Source organism: Mytilus galloprovincialis, chromosome 5 (genome assembly GCF_965363235.1).
Source record: "Mytilus galloprovincialis chromosome 5, xbMytGall1.hap1.1, whole genome shotgun sequence".
Lineage (NCBI taxonomy): Eukaryota > Metazoa > Mollusca > Bivalvia > Mytilida > Mytilidae > Mytilus > Mytilus galloprovincialis.
Window position 1 is genome coordinate 42,613,451 of NC_134842.1, and position 20,764 is coordinate 42,634,214.

The following is a 20,764-nucleotide window of genomic DNA, read 5'->3' on the forward strand; positions in this document are numbered from 1 at the left end:
CTTGATCGTTTTTCTTCGTCTCATTGTTATTCGTTCAGTATTGATATAGGGTCTTCTTATATGAGTATTGCAATTAATTGGTTATCTGTCAAATCGACAAAATAACACCAAAGTGCCATTACTTTTATTATATTAAAATTGCTCTGTACTTTTCATTTGTTGTCCGAATTAAACAACCGAAAGTGATTTTTTCATGGAAAGGTAAGCTGTCATACTTAAAACTGATATTTTATATTTTAAATTTATATAATTGTTTCCTTACTATCACACGGCGCCAAGAAGTATATTTGCGGGAATGACGGAACACGGGATAGTAAGCTTAGGTAATAAATTAAACTATTTTTTTATAGACACTATTTATTCAAAACATGTTCACTAAGAAGGAATTTGTTTATATCTGCTGAAGGAATTATAACAACGAGGGGTAAAAAAGACATATTTCTATAACATGATCGTCAAGCAGTGCAATTATTAGAGTGTAGCGTACACGTCATTGTTTTCATACTACCATTGAAATGCTGAAATGAATGCTTCGCAGATGAAAATACCAATGTTTGAATACAATAGCAGAGTATATAAAAAAATACTTAGAAAAATGCTCATAGATAGCAAAGATCAAACATTTAATCAGAAACAGGCTTTAAGTCAAAACATTACACTAATATGGATGCCTACACGAGTGAACAAACAGTAGTCACAATAGCTTTAAATTTGTATTACTGTAATTGAGAAACTGGTAAACGGTGAATGTACAATTTTCAAATTGATTATCATGGTTACATTATTTATATCTAACAACTATTTATAATTTCAAATATAGGGTCTTTGTTAAGAGCTGGTCTTGAATGTGACGGCCATGATATAGATTGTGACGTGCCCTTTGATCTGAAGGATTCATGGGATGTTTACAAATCAACCAAAGGTATGCTAAATCATCTTTGTAATTGGCCGTCATGAATATGACATTTCTAATGTGTTTATAAACAAATATTTTATCTAAAGCCACTGTGTTAAATTATGAAAGACTTTGAAAGAACGGTGTATTTTTGAAAATTGCTTACTAGTTATACGAAGACTGGTGGGGTTTCCGGTGCCGAAATCAGCATATGACTTTAGTGGTATAGCGTACCTTTGATAGATTATTCCATTAATACATGTAATAGGTTTCTTTGGAATTTAGAAAAAAAACTTGGTAATATCGTTTTTCGTCAGCAAATAACCGTACATACACTAATTGATAAGCGAAAAAGAATTAAGTTATCGTTTGAGCATCCAGTATTTACTCCGAAGACTTACGTAGAGAAAAAAAAAACCGAAACAGTGAACAAGTTCTTAAATGAACCTTTAATGAAATTCATTTTAAAGATGAAAATAAAAACTTGGATCTTTCGTCATTTTTAAAAAAGTACTATTCAAATACGTATCCTTTCGAGCTACTTTACTTTGCTTTGTCTGCCAAATGCTTAAACACCGTTAAGTGATATAAATACAATGGATAAGCGTTGATTCTTGAAAAAGAAACCATGAGCCCGGAGGGCGAATGGTTTGTTTTTCGTGAATCAACGCTTATCCATTGTATCTATAACTTAAACTATTGTGTTAATGACTTTAAAAATTAACGCCTATTCTTAATTAGAAGGTGTTGTAAATGAGTTTAAATATCCATATATTCGTGTCAAACGATCCATTACAATAAATCAAATATCAAAATTAAATGGTTAAAAAAATAACAAATATATTATAACACAACACGTCAGCCCATAAAGATCTTCATACTAGCAGGCGTCTGAATATTGTCTGTTTTTACAAAATAAGATATATTCGAACTTATTTCTACTAAAATTGAAAATGAAAATGGAGAATGTGTCAAAGATAAAACAACCCGACAAAGAACATATATATAGTGCATATAATAATAAAAGAAGAAGATGTGGTATGATTGCCAATGAGACAACTGTCCACAATAAGTATGTTTCCGAAATGTTTAACAAAAAGCTTAATTCAATGCACATCACGATTTTCCAGCATAGTAATTTACAAACTAACAGTTGTAAAATTATGTAGTAAAACAGATGAAATCATATTATATTAATTTATAAATCACAACAAGGACAAATAGAATGTAACAATTTTTGTTTCAACCATGTGGAATAGCCAACAATAATCCGATAATAAACGACCAAACTCGTTTTTATTACACAAAATTTCTACCATAACATACTAAACAATAACAAAAAAAACCAAGAAAACTAGAGAATATGGACAACAACGAGAATTCAGGGATTCGAACCTAAACCATTTATCTTAACCATGAAACCTCGTGGCTACCAATTCATACTATACGTTTACCTATTATGTATATATAAAGGTACAAACCCTGTGTGTCTGTTGAACGTATATTCATTTATATATATAAAATAGACTATTAAATTGTAACCGATTGGTAGCCCAGAGGTTTTGTCGATATGTTGATGTCAGTAACAAGTAACAAAATTTATTCGATTCCCTGTGAATGCATATAGAAGTTACAAAAAAGTAAAGGTAAGTTTTTAAAACAATTCCATTAGTGAACAGAAATCAGTAAATTAGTCAATTCAAACTTAATGAAATTAGGCACACAAAGGAAACAAAAGAATATAATATGGTGAGTCCATTTCAGCGACAGATCTAGGAAGCGTTGATTCTAGAAAAAGAATCCACGGTAAATGAAAAGGCTGACGTCACCACAATGGTTTAATTCGAAATAATCTTAACTTTCTGTTAACCATGCAATAATTTATTCTGAGACTCTGAGACGATGTGCATCAGCTATGGATACTAATCAAATCCAAAGAGTGTATACATTGTAAGTGTCAGTTGTCCTGTTATTTCTTAAATAAAACTGACATATCAACCATAGGTCCTTTAATTATATAGCTAATTACTTTGGTTCTTATACATCCTTAACTTCACATTTTTCACTGAGCGTTCCTAATGACGGTTAATTCAGAAAAGCGCTTTGGACGCATAAAAAAGTGTGCTAATAATGTTTGGGCACGATATGAACTTGAAAGAATTATTGGAATGTTTCAACTATACAAAGTGAATTATAATCAGGTGATTTTTATTAATGGAATTTAAAAAATGTTGATTTTATTTTTTAACTGTTTAGTTTGTTTAACACAATCGTGATATAAAACAGTCTTCTTAAAACAACATCCTTAACATTTATTTCACTGGAATATATAGAATGTAATCACTCTTTAAATAAAGATTCTACCTCCGCATCGAGTGTGATACGATATTTATCCACTCGAGACATTCGAGCGTTTTAAATATTAAAAATTCAACTGTCGAGTGTGGATAAACATCGTATTACACGCGATTTGATGGTGGAATCTGTTTCTTTAATGATTTTAAAACAATATGCAGACAAAGTCATTACTTCTTTTCAAATGATCCACAAAAAGATTTGTTCTTTCTATGTGATGTCATCAGGCATGGTCACCTTTGTATTTGCCGTCACAATAGGTAATCTATGCCTGAGGTAGAAAAGCCTTAGTATTTAAAAATTCAAAAATTTGTAAACAGTAATTTTATAGATTTAACCATATCAATGACAATTCATGTCAGCACAAAAAGTGCTGACTACTGGGCTTGTGATACCCTCGGGGAAATAAATCTCCACCAGCAGTGGCATCGATCCAGTGGTTGTAAATAAACTCATCATAAATACCAGGAATTAATTTAGTATATACGCCAGACGCGCGTTTCGTCTACAAAAGACTCATCAGTGATGCTCGAATCCAAAAAAGTTGAAGAGCATTGAGAACCAAGATTCTTTACGAATTTTACTTCATATGAATACAGCATCAGATCGAGCATGTGGATCTTTTAAAATACTATAAAAAGATTTACAAGGAGTACAAGAAAATGGCTTCATCAAGAACGCTCAAAATTAATCTTTTCAAAGCCACATATATATAAAAACATGGGATTTTGACAAAATAGCAGTCTTATAAGTTATGTGTTCGGTTTGAAATCTTGCAAGACAAATAAAAATATGAATTGAAATGAAACATTCCACTGACAATCTTTAAATCTTTAAATCGTGTCCACAAATTTGACAGAGTTTTTTTTAATCCAAATCAAATGTTTAGATGAGCTTTTATGAGAGAGAGAGAGAGTTTGTCTATACAAGAGCATGCTTTTTGACTTTTTCCACTTTTGTGTGCTCTAATTTCAACCCTATGATAGGCAAATAAATATCAATAAATGAACCTGATTCACATTGGTATGTTCGTTCAAATTGTTACTTAATACAAGTTTGTAGGTGCATTAGTTAAAAGTAAGAATAATAATTTCTAGAGAATCGTTCTTCAAAGGGTAAGTTTTGTTTTCTATAAAAGCCAGCAGTATTCGTTTTTGTCATTCCTCTAACTCGGTTGTAAACGAGACGAACATTTCCAACTCTACTCCTTGACGCAGTCGTAGTAATGGTTATCATTGGTTTACATCACTTACTATGCGTGATTTATCTTTTAATAACTTGATTCCATTGATACAAAAGCTATTCTGTATTCATCACATTCAAACAAAGCTTTATTCATAACTCCTTTCAAAACTAAATTTTTGTACATTTTTGATTGAAATGTTCGTGTTTTGATGCATCTTTTAGTCTACTGGTTAGTTTTTATTGGTGGAGGAAGCCGGAGTTCCCGGAGAAAACAATCGACCTTCAATAGGAAAACTTACAATCCTAGTCCATCGAAATAACAGTCAAAGTTCCAACTCACAACCTCAATGTTGATTGGCTAACGAGTATAGTAGTAGATCTACATAGACCATGTAGCCACTAAAACCCCTCCTTCTTCTGATTAGAAACGAAACAACTGTTGCAAATCCCCATTCAAACAAGTACAAAAGTACAGCTATCTTCTCGGATATTGCTGGTCACAGACTTTTCAAGACCAGTTCGCCTTGAAAAAATGAAAAGGAGAGATAATCCTCAATTTCAAACTTGCTTTTGCCTAACTCTATATTATCAATTTGGGCAATATATACTGCATCATCAACAGTGCAATTGTACATGCCTCCATATTTTAAAGATCATTGTTTACCTTTCATTTCTAATACCTCACCAATTCCGACAAAAATATTCAATTACAAACACGTGTTGCAGGATCTCTATATTGACGACTTCTAGTCTAACCCCCTAAATGACTTGTTGTGCTATTTCCTCATTCATATATAACCTTGCTAGCCACGTTATTACTGACGACCTAAACATTGTCAAATATATTAATCTGTAAAATGTGTTATTGGCAGCCTCAATCTAAAATTGCAAACACATATATTTGTAAATAAAGTCCATGATAAGGCCATGCAGACAATGGGATAAACGCGAAAAAGAAGACGTAGATACTCTTTCTGAAAAGATTAAGGCTGTTAGGTCGTTGATACAAATCAGAATAAAAAAAAACCAAATGAACGGGTCTAAGAATATGAATGGTCGTTCGTGTCATTGGCGGTATGAACATGCCGTATAAAATTTTCAACGCGTTGTTTTTTAGTTTCAACGCGTTGGTTTTTACTTTCAACGCGTTAGTATTTACTATCAACGCGTTGGTTTTCACTTTCAACGCGTTGGTTTTGACTTTCAACGCGTTGGGTTTCACTACCAACGCGTTAGTTTTTACTATCAACGCGTTGATTCTCACTTTCAACGCGTTGGTTTTCACTATCAACACGTTGGTCTTCACTTTCAACGGGTTTGTTTTCACTATCAACGCGTTGGTCTTCACTTTCAACGCGTTGATTCGTAATTCATACGGTATGAAAAACCAACGTGTTGGTTTCCAACTCCATATCGTAAGTTTTTCATTCCATACCGTACGTTTTTCATTCCATATCGTAAGTTGTGTACTTTTGTTGGCCAATCAACATGTTTGTTACAAAATGTTTTCTAAAAATATCTAGTCGTCATCTAGCTATTCGGACAGGCTCCGGATTTTTCTTGATATTGGCGGTAAAGTATAAATATGACTGAATCATCTGTAGTCTGTCTGCAAAAGTTCCCTATGCTACATGAATATATTTTTCTGTCATATTATATTTGCTTAGTGCAATTCCAGAATTAAACATTCTAGGGTGAATTGTTCAGATCCAAACCACCAATAATAACAAAAAATGATTTGAAATGCATTTTGATTTTCTTTTTTTACATACCACACAGTGAAATTTGGAACAGCTCTAAAAAAACCAATTAGTAAGAATAGCAGGTTATTTTCACGGGTGTGAAATTTCTCGATAAAGAGGCAACAAAGTGTAAGAATTTTTTTTGTGGTTTTTATTTTGGTGGATTCTTAAATATCAGTTAAATATTTTGGCAGATACTAAAATTGTTGCAGATAAAAATGAGAAGCAAGTGTCTTACTTAATTGACATTTTAAATAAAGAATATATTCTGATAGAAGAAAAAAAATATCAGCAACAGTAAGATATTTGTCACATGGTCCATAATGTATTACAATATGTGAAATGTGGAGGCCGGCGAAGTTCCTCGTCACAGAAAAAATAGCAGGTGAAATACCAGAAAATATCCTGTAATCATAAAAAACATGAATATGAATAATAACAATGTCAACAATATAAAATTTATAATCATTTAAAGAACCCCGATATTAATGCTAATGAGTATGGAAAGCAACACAAATACTTTTAAAATTACTATATTTTGCATATGAGCATATTAATATAGAACATAGATCAATACTTTCTGCTTGGGTAGGTTTGGATAACTTTAAATATAATAAGAATCTGGTGTCCGTCCGAACTGTTGATAAGATTGTACGTTGTTACAAAGATGTTGATTGGTAGACATAATCGGAAAATTACTGTATAGAATTGAAAACCAACGCGTTGGATTTTCATACCGTATTAATTAATAACTAATGCGTTGGAAAGGAAGACCAACGCGTTGATAGTGTAAACCAACGCGTTGAAAGTAAAAAACCAACGCGTTGAAAGTAAAAACCAACGCGTTGATAATAAAAACCAACGCGTTGAACATGTTGAAAGTAAAAACCAACGCGTTGATAATAAAAACAAACGCGTTGAAAGTAAAAGCCAACGCGTTGATAATACAAACCAACACAGTGTTCCAGCTAGGCCATTTTCAGAGGGCGCGGCGCCCGCCCTTTTCCGAGTGGCGCCCTGTGCCCTTTTTACAGTTTCCAGGGCGCCCTGCCTTTTTTGAAGATCGATTGCATATTAATTTGCGTATTGATATGATACGCTAATTACTAAATTTTACCTGGGGAAAAGATTATGACTTTGTTTACCACCCCAAGCTAATCAATGGTTACATCTGGTGTCATAATCTGTTGTTATAGGTAATCCGTTTATCGGATGGGTCATTAATGATCATCAACATTAATTCGTTCAAATAGAATCGGTCAGTCGGCAATTATCTTTGAAGAAATGTGCATACAACAACTTGGGCACAATTTGCGATGTTTACCGTAGTTTCATGGAAGAAACATAATGACAGAAAGTTGGAAAACCATTATAAACTCGTTGAAGACATTGTTTTACTTGTTTTCTGTAAAATAAACAGAAAATTCAGACGTATTTGTCATTGACTGCCTTCATTTTTGATACGAAAATAACAAAATCGGCCGCCATATTGTGATCATATTTACATCATATTTACGTACTGTTTATAATCCTCCAAAGAAGGAGCACACCCGAATAAAGAAAGATAACTCAATCTGATTTTTTTCCTAGCATTGAGTAACCCATTTACATATTCTAAAATGTGTCTCCATACTTCTTGCTTAAGAATATATATGTTTAGGTATTTATTTTGAGTTATGGGAAAAGTTAAAGAGGGTCTTAGTAGCAGTGTTGGTAGGGTGCCTTGGTCATCTTTTTCTGTATTCTTTATTTTTGATACTATTTTTCACTGTTGCTTTATATCCTAAAATTGTGAATTTACTGAGCACAGCTGTTTTGTGCTGTATTGCCATCAAGCACAGCAGGGGTAGAAAGGTGAAACTGGTAAAATGTGGTAGACCATAGAAACAGTATGAAACAGATCTCCTTTCAAAACATACTGCATATAAAGTTCAACTGTGCCAAGCAATGATAAAAAAACTTGTGTGACAAGCTGCTTGACAAGTTTTTCAGCCTTAAAAGTGGAAAGATAGAGTTCTATATGGGCTAAAGATGTTGTTCTTGTATAACCTGTGATTCAACGAATATACACAAATGTTTGATTAACATCTTTTATTAAAATATGCCCTTTTCATATTATCATATCGCGCGTTAAATGCCCTTTTTCAGGATTGGCACCCTGCCCTTTTGAAAACCTAGCTGGAACACTGCAACAAACCAACGCGTTGAAAGTAAAAACCAATGCGTTGAAAATTTTATACGGTATGTTCATACCGACAATGAGACGAACGACCACTCATATAAGAATACCAATGTAACATCATTCTTTAAATGACAAAACCACATGTCCTACCTTCATGACAAAGATGATGTTATCCACACAGGTTAAGCCCCAAACAACATAGTTTTTGTGTGTAAATAATAATGCATAAACTGATTGATTAATTCACTCAATATTTGTAATTCACTTTGAACATCAACATTTACCGACACTTCTAAGGGAGGATAATTATAAGTCTTTCACATGTTCCTTTTGAAAATTTAATCTAAGATCTTTTTTTGTTACTGTGTTCGATACCTAAATAACATACGTAACCTAAAGGTTTTCAAAATTCTCCACAAAATCTTTTATCTGAACTATTCACATCAATTATAAAAGCAAATCCGGGCTTTTAAGTTATTGTGAAACTACATATTTTAGAGGTTGTGCGAATCAATGTGAAAAAAACCCATATAATTTCAGATTCTTTCATCTTGCAATAGTATTAAAGAATTTGACTTTTCTACACTTAACATAAGTAATCCTTATTCGAAACCAAATCAGTAATGTGTCACACTCTTTTATAACGACAAATTACAAACTTATGGTATTTAATTTTGACCATTTTTTATTCTAGCGCTTTTTTTATTTTAAAAATAATGAAACAAGATTCAGAATATTTTGATTTATACCTGAACATGATATGTTTTCCCTTTTGGTCGCTATCATGGTCATGAAAAGTCACGGCTATAGATCAATGCACCCAAGCATGGTGCAACATCACAGACCCACCTCCGTATAAGATTTGCTCAAGATCCTTACAGCCAAAATCCATTAAGTTTCTTCACAAGTCATTTTTACAAAGCACTCGTACACGGCGAAAAAACGTCCTAGTGCATTCTACACGGTGGTATTGTTGTTTGTCATTGTTTTTTTAGCCATGGTATGAAATAAAAGTCTGTATTTTGACACCGAAAGCATCCATAAAAAGTCACTAATGTTTCGCGATTTAAAAAAAAATGTTACCTTGAAATGATGACTGGTATGGACTGATTTTAAAAGAGATACCCGTATAGTAATTGAAGATTGGTCTACGTTATACGTTGTTTAAAAATCACACATCACCTTTTATAGACCCCACTACGCGTTGCTAGGTGAACTCAATTTGTGACCCTCGAACCAACGTTTTATGTATATCGAGATTCAAAAAAAAATTACATCTTAAGTATCATCAATGAAAAAAACCAAATATCTTGTGAGGATATTAACAATGATTTATCAATTTTTTTTTTATATTTTTGTTATGATGTCAGCAGGGCAAATTTTAGTTCTCTTTCGATTTTCATTCTTCCTTTTAAACGATTTGCTGAAAGTTGTGTTTTTTATACGTCAGGTATGGAGAACACAACGTTCTACAAATCGTATCGTCCTCGGAAATTGTTGCCTTTTTCGGGACGTCAAAAAAAGAAATGCAGTAAAAACCAAGAAAAGGAGTAGGTCCGGTGAGGGCCGATTTTGGCCTCAAATTTCAGGTTCATCTAACGAAAGATTTGAAACACTTTTTAAAGACATAAGTGTATATTTCAATTGATTCAATTAGTTTATGTGACAGATTTTAACTGATTAAGTCATTAACAACCCTCCGATTCAAGCTAAAATATATATGAAAAATCTATCAAATATACCAAAAATCGTCACTTTTCAGATGATTTTTGTCAAAAATGAAAGTGGCCGCATCCGTGTTCATCCTCAACCTTTATATATGTTATGTATTATCATCAAATGCAACTAACATTTCAATATTATGAATGAACACGAATGCGGCCACTTTTATTTAAGGCGGAAACCGTCTAGAATTAAACTAAAATGCTAAAATTGTGAAGATTGCAGTAATTTAGCACGACTTCATGATGTTAGTACCCAATATATGTGCATTGTATTGTCATAAACAGCCCATATTTGTGTAGCAGAAACATTCTACTTTCCAATAAACAGCTAAAAGATTACATTTTCACAATTTTGCAAAACTGCTATATTTTGGGGCCAAAATGAGGTCTTACTGAACCTACTCCTTTGTAAGCATATGATAAGAACAGACATTTCATCTCGTCATTGTGTTATTCGTGTTTTTATACTATGGTGAAGAAGTAGATTCAGTAAGACCCCTTTTTGGCCCTAAAATATAGCAGTTTTACAAAATTATGAAAATGTAATCTTTTAGCTATTTATTGCAAAGTCGAATGCTTCTGCCACATAAATACAGTGTATGGACTTTTTGAAAATACAATACACATATATTGGGTACTAGCATCATGAAGTAATGCTAAATTACTGAAATCTTCACAATTTAAGCATTTTAGTTGGATTTTAGATGGTTTCAGTCTTAAATGAAAGTGGCCGCATTCGTGTTCATTCATAATATTGAAATGTAAGTTGTATTCGATGATAAAACATAACATATATAAAGATTGAGAATGAACACGGATGCGGTCACTTTCATTTTTGACAAAAATCATCCAAAAGGTGACGTTTTTTGACATATTTGAGAGTTTTTTTCATATCTAAGTTAGAATCGAAGCGTTTTTAATGAACACATCAGTTCAAATCTGACACATAAACTAATCGAATCAATTGAAATAGACACTTAAGTGTTTAAAAAGTGTCTAAAATCTTTTGTTAGATAAACCTGAAATTTGAGGCCAAAATCAGCCCTTACCCGACTAACTCCTTTGTGCCTCTTAGTTACATTTGTTTTATAACACAATGTTGACTGCTGTATTTTTAACATTTGTACCTATTATGGCTGTTTGTATTGTTCACGCATCGTTGTTAATATAATGGAATTTGATGCGACCGTCATACAAGTGAGAGGTTTAGCTATAAAAAAAAGTTCGATTCAACATGTTCTACATATAAAAATGCCTGTACCAAGTCAGGAATATGGCAGCTTTTATCCATTCGTTTGATGTGTTTTAGCTTTTGATTTTGACATTTGATTAAGAACTTTCCGTTTGAGTTTTCCTCGAAGTTAAGTATTTTTGTGATTTGACTTTTCACCGGTAATGAGAAATAAGTTTCTAACACTTCTCAAGACATGTGAAAATAGCACAACACATAGAGAAAAGATTTTTTATTTATATTGACCGATTGTTGTTTGTTCGTATTATGAACATTGACAATCGCTTTAAATATTGATATGTTTGATAGTATCTTCATCTTTACTGTCTCAAAGTAATTCTTAAAAGTCTTTACAATCTAATAAATGAATGTGACAGTTGTTAGTCGTGATTTAAATCTAGGAAATGCACAAAGAAGAGACAAATAAAAGTGCTTCGACGGGTAAGTGTCTCTTGCTTTGGATACATCACCGGCAAATAGGTAAATCTGCTCGGAGTTAAGGACATGTGATTTTACTTTTTAGCGAGATAATTGTTTTTATTAGCAAACAGCAAACAAATATAAGTCAACCTAATCATCCTAATGTGATTTTGTGACAAAAAGATAGTCATGTGTGTGCGATTTTCCAAACCAAATGTTTGTTGAATGTTTAGTGTTTTATCAGAAAACAAATACTGACAGAGCCGAATTGTTAATGGTTCGGATTTTCCAAAATATGGTTTTAGTTCACATTTTAACAATTTTGTAAAACTGTTATACATTGAGGCCAAAAGGGTGTCTTACTGGACCTACTACTTTTAGAATTTCACATGTCGCAATGCGTCTTGAGAATGTATTGTTTAATTTACTTCCGACTTTACACTGTTGTATGCATATGTTTTTATAGTCTGTCGGTATACTAATGACGGTCGGGCCATACACGTATGGTCGGACATTTACCAGCTGGACCATATACATATCAAAATCATATTGGTATTGTATACATATATCAGAATTTCTTAAAAATATCTTCAAAATGCAAAATGTATATTCCACAAAAAGGATGAAAGATTTTAATAGTTGAAATGGTATTAATAGCTGAACAAATTGAATTGAAAAGAGTCAAATATTTGTATATGTCCGTTTAAAAAAACTATTACGGCATTGTTGTATAACCGTTGTCCGTCCGTCCGTCGTCCACACTTCGGACAATATAACTAAAAAACGATTTTTGATATTTTTGACAACATTGCATAATATTTTGCATGATAGCACCCCGCAAGGTGACGTCATGTTTAGCCCTACAACCATTATTCCGACAGTTCGTTTTACCGACAATGCATCTGCCATAACTTTATGGGTTAAGTTTCTCTAAAATAACCAACTCACATTGTATATGCTTGTTTATTTATTAGCATAGCATGTTATCTATGCTTTCGCAAATAAAATATTCATTCATTGATTCATCTCCATTCTACATATTATTTTTGGTGATCCGTTTTTATTTCCTTTATTCTTCTCATGTTGGATATTTGCTAGATCAGTTCCTCTGAGATACACATGTTTATTAATTGACCCTATACAAATTATTGCCCTTTTAAGTCATTTGTTTTCAATTTTTTGTACATTTTTGTAATCTTATACAAAATTCTTGTCCTCCGAAACTTCAGGGCAAAATTAAACCAAACTTAGCCTGAACCATCCATGGGGGATGTTGTTTAGCAAAATGTATCTGAAAACCTCGCCCATCAATCATGATAATCGTCATGGCTAAAAATAGAAAAGAGGGAGGGTAAAATACAGTTTAGCTTATATCTCTGAATCTAAATCATCAAGATCTACCTGCCGTGGAAATTACCACACGCATCAGACAACCTGCTGTTTGATTACTTCCCTGGATTGATACCTTTTAGGACACTTGGCTGGTTTTGATTATTTTTTTTAAAATTATTATAGATAAAGATAAACTGTTCCTGCAAATATTTTCAGCAAAGTAAGCTCTACAAATAATGATGATCTAAATTGTCAATTAACACTTTCATGTTTTATTGCTAAAGTTTTATTATTAAAGTCAATTGTTGTCAATTTTTCGAAAACTTTTGTTATTTTTTTTTACAAAAATCTTTTCCTCTGAAACTACTGGTCCAAGTTAATTATAGGTAGAGATAATTGTAAACAGTAAGAATTTTTAGTTAAGTCAGATCTACAAACAAGTCACCATAACTTTTCATGTGATCAGTAGATCCAATAATAATTAACACCTCTTGTCATCTTTACAAAAAGTTTTTTTTGGACCTTAGCTATAGATTATGACTATAGAGCTACCTTAATCACTTGTGTATGTTCCTCCTAGAATCAGATGTCACCTAGAATACCATAAAAGTCATTACTTTAATATTTAAGCGTAATGTTGGTTTTGATTGATTTAAATACTTTTGTTTTAAAATTTCTAATTAGTGTGAAATTATTTGGGTCGGACGCCTGTTTTGTCAATTAAAGACTCATAAGCGACTCTATTGCCGAAATATAAAAAAAATACATCGCACTAGAAGTTGCAGAGTATTAAAACAAATTAAACGTCAAAACGACTTATGCCAAATTATTAGGTCCGGGAAAAACAACCTTAGTATTTTAAACAATTGCTGGATATTTCGTTTGATGATTCGGGGTCAAAACAAATGCGTTGACTTTTGAAGAGGGTCTACTTGGGGAGTATGAAATCTGCAACAAAACACAGATGGATAGTTTTAGATACGAATCCGATGAAGTGATGCTTGATTTTAGGTTTAGTGCTGTAAAAATGTCTTTATCTGACACGCATCTATTGGTTTTACAGTGAAGGTTTCCACGCTGATGCGCACTGATTAATATGACGTTAAGCAGTTGTGTGCTTCTTTTTTTCGAGCAAGATACATTTGGGGGTGGGGTTCGATAGTGTTTATATTTTCGTGTAATTGACATATTTCAAGGGAGTTAATGGACTAAAAGGAATGAAAAACAGCGTAGGGATGTATGTTGGTAAGGTAATTATGGGGACAATTTGAACCAGACTCTTACGGGGGTCGATTCTCAAACAGCAAAAACAAAAAGATATGACAAAAAACAACCCCTCTATAGATTATGCACAACAAAATAAATACAAGCTACTGTGGATTCATTTATTTTCGTGGGTATTAATTTTCGTGGATTAAAGAAAACTTGCATATTCGTGGATATTTAATTTCGTGGTTTTGACTAAGTTTTTATACAAGCCTATAGGAAATTTGTCATTCGTTGAATATTTAATTTCGTGGTTCTCCTATACCCACGAAATCCACGAAAATTGGTATCCAACGAATAATAATGAATCCACAGTATTTATATAAGGTGGAGTAGTTAATTACATAATTAAGACACGCATACAATTTTCATATCACAATTAAAACATACATCAATTATTACAATATGTATGTTGTAACATTTGATAAAAATAATTTCTGAATTTTGAATTCAGAATTCTGAATTCTGAATGGCGAATTCTGAATGCTGAATTCTGAATTATAGGTGAGCCTTCCCGGCTTTCGTATTTTACCGCAAACGATGTATTTGCCAAAATAACAGAATAAATATGTATCAGATTCTGTTATCCAAACTTTATATGAAATAAAACAATTGTCGAATTTTGGTTTTCTTGAATTGTTTATAATTCAGCAGAATTCATTGTTTAATTATTAAAGTTCTTAAAAAATAATGTCCTGTAATAAATGGCATGTGTCAAAAGCGTATTTCTGAATTCACCTTCTTCAGGAACAGTCAAAGCCGAAAGTTTAAAAGCCATATGGATGTACAAGAACAGATATAGATGAAGAAATATATGACTAAAAAGGACGAAAATGATGCAACCGTTGAAATTCTGTTATAGATAAAATCATATTGTAGTTCGATGCTTTCCATAACTTATTTTTTTTAAATCTAAATTTTATGAAACAATAACAAGCATTTGGTAAAATACCTTTCAACTTTTTAGAAGTTTTGTAAATGTCCGAAAATCTTAAAAGGCCTTAAATTTTCAGGCATTTTACAGAATGCTTAATTTAAGGAAATGCCTGTAACATATACATGTAGATATAGGAAGATGTGGTATGAGTTCCAATGAGACAACTCTCCATCAAAGTCACAATTTAAAAAAAAAAACCCATTATAAGTCAAATTACGATCTTCAACACGGAGCCTTGACTCGAACCAAACAGCAAGCTATACATTTTAAAATTAGTATATATTTTGTAGCTTATGGTATATATAAAGTTCCATTCTCGTTTAGTCTCGAGCTTATTGTTGATAGAAGACTAGAGGAAGAATACAGGAAACTTATTGAGAAAAACAGCAGTGATATAGAAGTAAAATATGAAGGTAACTTATAAATATCACTAGTAATCCAATATCAGTCGGAACAATTTTATGTATGTCTTGACACAAAATCATTGATTCATTAACAGTTTTTTAGTCAATTTTCAGTGTACCCACTACGATGAAAGAGAATCTTCAAATATACTGATAAACTGTTTACTTGCGTAGAAGTTTAGCTCATATAAGTTTTCTAAAAAACCCAAAAGTACTTTGAACAGAATAATTTAAAATCTCAATCTTTTTCAGAAATTTTTATTATTAAAACTGGAATTTTCCGAACAGCAAGCTATACATATTAAAATTAAACTGGAATTTTCAACCCCGTATACCACCATTCCCTATGTGAAATTGAAAAAGTGTCCTATAGAAATAATCCAAAATGATTTCTTATATAAAAATTGAAACGTACGCTTAAAATATATTGGTCTTGGATATCCTACGGATTTTTACCTTACCTTGCCAATGGTCCATTCGTAAAATGTAGTTTTCGTGTTACATATCTGAAACTAAAGCAAAAGTTTAATGATTGCATCAATCCATTCATCAATTGGAAACAAAAATATTAGGCGTTTGACACAGGCTCCTGTGAGCCTTTAGTTTGAAAAAGTGAATAAAACGTTAAAACATGCTACACGGAGGAACAGGTTATCAGTATACTTGAGTTTTTCATCGACAACATATTTGTTGAATTTGGAGGTAAACACTCCTTGTAGACCTTTTTTGATTTTCAAAAGAGTCGAAGATCTCTCAGATAGTTGTTAAAAAACAAGAATATCAAAGAAGCTAGATCATTAAATTTAACATTCGGATATACATTGTTGTATTGATGATGTTCTTTCTTTTTGTAATCCAAACCGTTCTGATTTGGTTCCATTGACATATATCAAAGAACTACAAATTATAAAAACAACATACACAGGCTTTCTCCATCTCATTTTTAGACTTATATCTTGAGTTGGACATAAACAGTCATCTCAGTACCAGAATCTATGACAAACGAGATGATTTTGATTTTGAAATCATGAATTTCTTCCAACTTAGCAGTAATATACCAACTGCACCTAAATATGAGATACACATTTCCCAATTCATTCGGTATTATGGCTTACAGTTGCTTCTCAAACTTTATAAAAAAAACAGCCAGTGTTTGATCAGAAAGTTGATGAACCAGGGTTATGCCACCGAACGTCTTTTCTTTTTCAAAACAAAATCATTGCGTATGATCTTGAAATGTTTAAGCTAATACGTACATTTCGGCATGTTCACACTGTACAAAAACTGAGTTATGAAGTTGAACGACTTCAGACGATTTACAGTCACACTACCGAATACGTTTATCCATTGGTTTACCGATGCGATGTAGCTTTCTTTAAACTCACTAGAGTTTTAAATTTTCTTTCTTCAAATCCAGAGACCATTGACTGGACGGCATACTTGTACCCAATCCTTTTAGGAGTTCGTGGGATTCTTTCTGTTTTTTTACCTTGACTTGTCTGTCTCCTATCGTTTTACACAATTTAATCATCAACTATCAACTGTCGCCTAAATTAGGGTGGCAAACATTGTCATCTGCTTTATGATCTGACAAATCATGTTGATTGACAAAATGTACACTTAGAAAATTTAATTCATAATATACAAAAATCTATATGAGAACTACAATAGTTCCATAGCAAAACAATGCATAAAACAGTTATTCACTTTATAGTTTAGGAATAAACGCAATCGTATCTATACGAACTAATGACGTGTAATATACATATAATTATCAATAAATCTGATAAACATGATAAGCACTCGCATACATTTCAAGCATTTGAATAACCAGACTAGAAGTCAGCACTTTTGTGTTCACATGAAATATCTCTAAAATGTTTAGTTTCTCTTAAACATCGAAATTATCAACAGTGAATTATTGCCTTTGCCGTATTTATCTCCACTTTTCGGAATTTTCTGTTTTGCTACTCTTCAACTTCAGCCAACTGTTTTGATTCGAGTGCCAGTGTTAGTCTTATGAAATTTTGGTCTAGCAAACCAATTATTAAAGAAAAAGAAAATGATATCGGGTCTCCATTTATGACACTAGATCAGTTCATGCATAGTTAAAACAAAGAAATAGCAAAATAACATTGCTTTTATTGCTGATTTTTTTTTATTGCAAAGTCACAATGAGGCCTTTAAGACTAGGCAAAACAATTTTAGATAAAAACTGTAACATCACTGAAACTTTAATGGCATATTTTTATAACTTTTTTTTTCCAAAGTTCCATTGGATAAACTCATCATAGAAACCAGGATTGAAATTTTATATTTACGCCAGACGGATGGTGGACGGTATTGTTGTAACAATTGTTGTAACAAACTATTGTTGTAACAATAGGAAAAATAGTTCATAACGGTCAACCAACAAATTTCTAAAAGGAATATTTTCAACTTCACCTCTTGAAACTTTTAGTTTAAAACCTTCCTGGAAAGAACAAGGAAATCATAGGAAATGTCATCTCTGAAATCTCGTATTAACATGGATGCTTTATTCTTCTCTTTTGTCTTCAAGTGTTGTACTCAAGTGACCCAAAGTACAAAATAAAAATAAGGTGGCGAAAATTCAGGATACCCCCTACAGTACATCTTGAAATTTGGTCTGTAAAATTCATTTGATAAGGAAAAAAAAACCTTCATACATCGCAGGTCAACACTAAAGCACCAAAACAGAAAACTGCAAACACTTATGTAATATACAATAACGATGAGTGCAGTGCAGAGAAATTACAGTCAACACAACTTGATTATTAAAACCACGTTATTAAACACCCATTTTTTTAAACCTCATAAATAGTAAACTGTGCAACATCAATGCATTCATACCTACAAGGGCAATACGACGGACGCTAAATATGGAGGGACGACTAGCGTCCCCTTTTTGAGCATCCAAGATCACTTACGGTTTCTGGTAGGGTATATGTTGTTTAGTCTTAATTTTTTCTCTGTTGTGTTTTGTAAACTGTTGTTTGTTTGTCTTTAGGTTGATTTTCATATTTTCTGATGGCACTATCGGTTAATCATAGACAAATCATGTTGGATATTTGTTCTTCATCTTCTGTCTCTATAACAGTTATTGTGAACATGAAAAGAAGAAAAAACTTTATAGATTATATGCGTTCGTTCGAAATAAACTCATCATAGATACCAGGACTAAATTTTATATATACGCCAGACGCGCGCGTTTTGTCTACAAAAGACTCATCAGTGACGCTTGAATAAAAAAAAGTTTAAAAAAGCCAAATAAAGTACGAAGTTGAAGAGCATTGAGATCCAATATTCCTAAAAGTGTTGCCAAATACAGCTGTTCTTAACATCGAAGTATGAAGTCACGTCCAGCTAGTATGGGGACGTTGGATAATATGTCTCGTATCGAAGAGTACGTAAAACTAACAAGTTATAGATTTTATGGATTAATGTAGATAACTTATTGCATGTGAATTAAAAATAACATTTTGGGTTTTGTGTAGTATAGAAATACAATTATTACATACCCATTCTTAAGTTTAGAAGACGTCTGAATTTAAGATGTGGTTTTGGCGTATTTAATGAGTTGTTGGCCTGATTTACAAGATATGCGATTTATCAAACACTTAAGTCATCTACTACTTTAACCACTTACTATTAAGAAGAATTACTAAAACTTGTTGCATTGTATTAATATTTTAACTTATTAATGATATTTATCCATACTAACGAATTTGACGTTATATTTTAGGATGAATGATACAGAATAATTAGTAGTTTGTTTTAACTATGCCGTCAACATTGATTTAAATCCATTTAATTTCATTTAATTGCAATTTCCTTTCTAATAATATCAGAGTATATAATTGGGTTATCTTGAGTACATAAATATGCTCACTTTGGTTTTCTTCCTAGCATTAGCAATAAAAGCCCTACCGACAAGGAGCGTTTGTTTTCGCTGTTCTTAACATCGAAGTATGAAGTCATGTCCGGCTAGTATGGGGACGTTGGATAAGATGTCTCGTATCGAAACAATTTTCAGCTAGGCCTCTATACACTTAGGTAACTCTTAATACGTATAGATTTCCTTGTAATAACTATCTGATTGGTTCATGGGTTGTCTGCTGCTAAGCCAAATACTGTCCCTTATCAACACACAAAACTGGACGTTAAGCAACAACAAATCGATTAATGTTTTTACAATCCATCCAGACAAAAAATAATGTAATCTTATTGGTCGAATTCACGGTGTTTATAGTTTTTATAGTTTTTATGCGTACTCAGGATGAAGACAATTAAATTGATTACAGCACCAATGTATCCTTAAACTCATTTGACAAAATAAATGATAATGTTGGTCTCAAGTTGCAAAATAAAAATAATAAGACAACAAAATAAAAAAAGTAAAACCTGCCATGAAAAATGTTTAATGATAAAGGTTTTAATGAGAAAGAAAATCCAATGATCTAGCTTCCTTTATGTTTTTGTTTTGATACTGGTTCCTCTATTGTTTGTTCCCGTCATTTATATCTTCCCAATCGATTTACAAGATGGTTTGAGCATCGTTTAACTACTGTCGCCTTCGTTTAATTGGAGAATCTTTAAACATAAAATTATATTTTTCAGACACATACAGATATATGGTAGAATTTAAAAACATTAGTGAATTAAGAAAACAAAATATGAATGCAATGCAAGCGATGAACTTCTTGACTGATGCAATTCAAAGGGGAGAAGATCTGAGTGTTCGTTGGCTACTATCAAACTTTGATCTTAAAAATCTTATTAGAGATATATTTTTAAAGACTTTGAAGATAAACAATATAAATATGGCAAAAACATTAGCATGGGTAATTACGAATCAGTTTGTAAAAAAATATAAAAACAATTTAAGTTTGAAAAAAATAAGGATTTGGCCTGGGTTTTCGTGCATTTGTAATAAAAAAGACGCCTTACTGATTTGTTCAAATCAGTTTCAAATCATAATTGAGTCTCTGAAAATTACGAAAGACATTCCGTGCGAATTTGCAGGATTCAATGTTAGACAATTGCCATATGAGAAGGAAAACAAAGAGACCA

General features: G+C 32.2%; 1 long non-coding RNA gene across 1 annotated transcript; it reads left to right on the forward strand.

The window, feature by feature from the left end:
- Nucleotides 1-266: 266 nt before the first annotated feature.
- On the forward strand, nucleotides 267-20,496 carry LOC143074526 (uncharacterized). The gene is made up of 4 exons (XR_012977911.1): nucleotides 267-313; nucleotides 821-922; nucleotides 15,560-15,682; nucleotides 20,312-20,496. It is a non-coding gene; the product is annotated as an uncharacterized LOC143074526 (long non-coding RNA).
- Nucleotides 20,497-20,764: the final 268 nt, after the last annotated feature.